The sequence below is a fragment of the Pteropus vampyrus genome, unplaced genomic scaffold (assembly GCF_000151845.1).
Source record: "Pteropus vampyrus isolate Shadow unplaced genomic scaffold, Pvam_2.0 Scaffold93, whole genome shotgun sequence".
Lineage (NCBI taxonomy): Eukaryota > Metazoa > Chordata > Mammalia > Chiroptera > Pteropodidae > Pteropus > Pteropus vampyrus.
This window is the reverse complement of record NW_011888874.1, coordinates 1,755,180-1,760,530: the sequence shown is the minus strand read 5'-3', so window position 1 is coordinate 1,760,530 and position 5,351 is coordinate 1,755,180.

The following is a 5,351-nucleotide window of genomic DNA, read 5'->3' as shown; positions in this document are numbered from 1 at the left end:
AAGATAAAGGGCGAGTGGATGGAACAAAATGCACATCATTGGGCCAGTGGTGATACACATTGTTCTTAATGGCAAGAGATACCAAGTTTTTCCTCTCCTCATATTCCTCCCCACCACCAGCTACAAAATATCAATTTCTATTGTCTTTCGATCCACTGGGAGGAGCCTCACAAGTACTTTTATACAAAATGAAGATGCTGAAAGGGGTACTATGGAGTCTCATCGGTTTATTCATCTCTAACAAATGCCTTTAACTATTGTCAGCTTTCTTTACAATTTTACTTCTCAGTTATTTCTATTTAATAAGTAACAGGATAAAGAGATGAAATGAACTATACTGCCATTGAACAACGCACCCGTAGCCTTCGCCTCCACATTCTTCATAAAAAGAGGGCTCTTTCTACCACAGCTGGTGTGGAATGGACCAGGCTTTGAGGACCAGAGAATGGACCTTGAGGTGACAGCCTAGTTAAACGCAAACTCTCACGCCTTTAATGAAAAGGGCAGGACTGGCTCCCTGTCAGAGGCGGTCTCTCTGATGCAAGACTTTCAGGAGAAGGCTCTGGAACCATAAGATGCAGCGTAAGTTACCTTTAGCACTAAAGTTCACTCCTGATGACTACCGTTGATGTTCGTAATTTGTTCATGACTTAAAAACAGTATCTAAAGGTGGTTCTTTCTGTGTGGTTTATTATTTGTCAGTCACATTATACTCTAGGCTCATATATTAATGTAGAAATTCTTTACATCCTAGAGGTGTTTTAAGGTGGCTAGAAAAGCGTGAGAAAATATCCCAGAGAAGTGGACAGAGGGGTTCTGATGGAGGCTTCGGGGCTAAGCCAGAGGCGCGGGGCTCCCTCCGTGCCCGGTACCTACTCTGTTACTTTCTATGTGATAACCTTTTGTTTTTGTCTCTTTATCTTTAAATAAAAGCGTGCCTGGATTCACCATGTGGAAGTTCATCACATTCAATGCCTGTATGAGTTTCCTAGTGCCATTGTATGAAATGACCACAAACTTGGTGGCTCCAAACAACGCACACCCGAAAGTCCAAAGTCAGCCTCACTGGCTGGAAGTCAGGGTGTTGGCAGGGCTGGATCCTTCTGGAGGCTCTGAGAGGACAGTCGCTTCCTTGCCTTTTCTAGTTTCCGGGGGCCTCGTGCATCCCTTGACCTCTAACCCCTTCCTCTCATCCCCCCAACCTCTCCCTTCGATCGTCACGTTGCTTCCTTCTTCTTCTATAGTCAAGTCTCCCTCTGGGTCCTTTTCACGAGGACACTTGTGATGACGTTTAGGGCCTAACCTCATAAACCAGGACGGTCTTCCCATCTCACAGTCCTTAGTCACATCGGCAGAGTCCGTGTGGCATTCTGAGGCTGCGGCCACCGGTTCCAGGTTTTGAGACCTGAAGGTCTTTTCCGTGCATTCTTCAGCTGGCCACGGCACCCACAACGCGAGTCAAACTGGATGACTCAGAGGATCCTGTTTAGTCCACAGGAAAGCCTCACAGAATCTGAAAATATTTGTAAAATCTAAGGCCAACCTACCCTAAAAGCAAATGTTTTAGCTTTAAAAAGTGTAAACTGGTCACAGAAAACGCTTCCTTTAGAATTCTATAGGAATTTGACCCGCTAGCAAACAAAACGTTTGTTGGCTGAAACTACATTTTATTTGAATGGCAGCTTTTTGTTATAAGTCGTATCCTTATTTTATGTATTGTTACAATCGGCCTGTCACGGTGACTTCCGCGAAGTTCCCCCAGCTTTGTATGGTAGGTGTTTTCTTAGAGTTTCCTCATTTCGGGAACTTCTTTTCCCCACTGATCACGAGTCCGCTGAGCCGTGTTGAAGTTCTGTTTTGCCCACATGAGCTTGTGCGGGGACCATGCTCCAGCTGCAGTTCAGAGCAGCATTTAATTTCCTCTATGTCAGACACAGAGTCCTGGACGGTGTGACCGAATGCTTGATGGAGGTAGAGGCGTGTTTTAAAATGAGTAAATGTGGTTGATTCAGCATCGATCTGAATAACAGGAGATCTGACTTCTCCTTGAACTGCCTAAGTAATTTGGGGCTGGCCACCTGCCTTCTTTAGTTAGCCTCTGGGTTCTCACTACAAAGCAAAGGACTTTTCTAGGTTACCTGTTTGTCTCATGCTGGGAGTCTTATAAGTTAAGTCTACTCTTAAAAGTTTTATGGCTGTTTGGCAAAGGCCGATGTGAGGCCTTCTGGGTCATCACTGAGAGGCTCCTCTTGGTACTTTCCTCCTTGAAATCTCCAGAGTAAATAACACTCAACGGGCAAAGCAAATAAAACCAGAAAACAGAGCAGGAGAGAGAGAAAAAGAGAGAGAGGTGGGGAGGGAGGGAGGGAGGGAGAGAGGGTTTGAAAGCTATGGGAAGTAGAATTTATTTGCTCCTTGGCCCGTGTGATGAGAGGGGCAGGTTGTATAGTATAAATAAAGTTCTCACTTCTCAGTGGCCTGGTCAAGCCTGAAAATTACCCAGCCCACCCCATGGCCCGAGCACCACACCCTCTGTCACTAACCATGTGCCATGATGTATGTGCATACGGTGTGAGCCAGGGATTGCTTTGTACCTCGGGCTCTAACTCCGCCTGCTCGGTCTGCTGAGCTTCTGCTGGGCCTTCTGACAGCTGGGGGTCACCCCGTTCTCCTTTCCCTGCCCTCTCGTCCTACCCCGTTTCTGCTGATCTTTTTAAAATTAAGACTTCATTCTTCTTTTTTTTTTTAAAGAGTGCGAAATTGCGAGGAAGATGCAGAAATTTATCACACGCTCTCTGCCCCAACACATGGATAGACCCTCTCGCCATCAACGTCCCCCGCCAGAGGGGAGCATTTGTTGCCGTGGGTGAACCTACACTGATGTGTCATCATCACCCAAAGTCCATACTTGGCATGAGGGTTCACTCTTGGTGTTGTATGTTCTAGGGGTTCAGATAAATGTGTAATGGAATTTTTCCCATTATTATGGTATTGTACAGAATTTTCTCACTGCCCTAAAAATTATTCGTGCTCTGCCTATTCATCCCTCCTGCCCCCCGAATTTCCTGGCAATCACGGACCTTTTTCACCGACTCCATGGTTTTGCCTTTTCCAGAATGTCGTATTGTCGGACTCACACATTTTGTAGCCTTTTCGAATTGGCTTCTTTTACTTAGTAATATGCATTTAGGTTTCCTTCATGTCTTTTCTATGGCTTGATAGCTCATTTCTTCTTAGCATTGAATAATATACCATTGTCTGGATAATATACCCTTGTTCTTGTATATTTACCTATTGAAGAATATGTTGGTTGCTTCCAAGTTTGGGATTTGTGAATAAAGGTGCTATAAATATTCGTTTTTGTGTAGATATAAGTTTTAAATTTCTTTGGATAAGTACAAATGAGTGCAAATTGCTGGATTATCTGGTAAGAGTACGTTTGGTTTTATCAAAAAGTGCCGAACTCTCTTCCCAATTGGCTGTACCGTTCTGTTCCGCCATCAGCAAATGAGTTCTGGTTGCTCCCCATCCTCACCAGCATTTGGTGTTGTCAGTGTTTTGGATTTTGGCTACTCTAACAGGTGCGCAGTGGTCTCTCGACATTGTTTTAATTCGGAAGCTTCCCGATGATATACGATGTGGGACATCGTTTCACATTCTCATTTGCTGTCTGTATATCTTCTTTGGTGAGGTGTCTGATAAGGTCTAGGCCCGTTTTTAATGGATTTTCTTCTTATCGTTGAGTTTTAAGAGTTCTTTGTATATTTTGGACAACAATCCTTTATTACATGTCTCTTTTGCAAATATTTTTCTCCCAGTCTGTGGTTTGCTTGTCTTCTCATTCTCATTGTCTTCGCAGAGCATAAGTTTTTAATTTTAATGAAGTTCAGCTGATCAAGGATTCCTTTGAAGGATTGTACTTTCGGTGTTGTATTTATAAAATCATTGCCATACCCAAGGTCATCTAGATTTTCTCCAATGTTATTTCTAGGGGTTTTATAATTTTGCATTTTAGTTTCTACTGATTTTCAATGTAAACCACTTGAGCTATCTCTTTTGTGTCCTTGTCATTGCTTATGGTGAGTTTACTCACTTATCCTGACATTTTGCTTATACAAACAGTTCCCTCTCTGAGAGTATTTTCTGGCAGCAGCTGTTAAGATAGTGGCGCACTGTTCCCTGCACACTCAGCTGTCCTATAATATTCATGGACTCGAGGGTGGAGTGTGGCCTAGGGTTAGAGGATCTTGGGCTGGACTATACATGTAATCTTGTTTTGAAAGCATCACTCTTTTCCTGAACCAAAGAGTGCAAAATAAGTAGACAGTTTATAACATAATAATTGAATAGTTGCTTTTCGATAATAGATAACTTATCTCTAATTTCTCCTTTGGCCTTCTTCTTATGACTATGAATGCCTATTCTTTAAATGTAATGATGAATTACTTTAGCCTTTCTTCATATCTGAACACGTTATCTTTTTTTTTCTTTCTTCCCAAACAGATCGGAGACCAAGGAGTAGAAGGACGAGCGTTGGAGACAGCAGTTGAAGGCCTACATTGGAGTCCTGGGTCTCCACTCACCAGGTAACTCGCCCTGGTGAAGTCACTCAGCCCAAGTGCGCCCCCATTTCACTATCTGGAACATGAGTGATTATCCTACACGAGCTCTAAAGTTTCTATGAAAATATTACTAAACTCTAAGTAGGTCACTTTTCATAGCAGATTTTCCCACATCTAAGTTGACTCTAGAAAGACTTTTCAAATCTAGGTAAACCAATTTTAAAAGGGAGATAAAGCCTATAGAAAAGGAAATGACGAATCTTCTGTTTTCCATTTCTTAATTTTTTAAAATTAAAGTTCTGGTAACATTGATCAGAATTTCCACTAAGCACAAAAGGGGTATCGGGCTTCTCCTTTGTCTCTGTCACTGATTAATACTCTTCCATTTCTATTTTCGCCTGGAATTATAGGCGTTTTCTATATGTTCTTAGCATTTCGATGGCTTAGTAAAAGAGCATCGACATTGTCGCCATCAATTTCCGAGAAACGTCGATGTGAAAATTTTATCCTTGGTGTAGTGGTAGTTTACCTGCTCAGATGGAAACTGGAAAAATTCTCTCCCACACCTTGAAAACTAGTGTGAAGAGTGATACTAACAGTAAAAAGGTCTTTCTTGTAATGAAAACAACAAAAAAAAAGTTGACATTTACTTGTTTGGGCTCAGCTTTTTCCTCCTGCCGGTGTGCTGACAGATGCAGTCTCAGTGCACGTGATTCATTTTCTACCTGTTCTTACTTTGCATCATATCAAAATATCAAACAAGCCATTTGTTTAAAAAGAAAAAAAAAA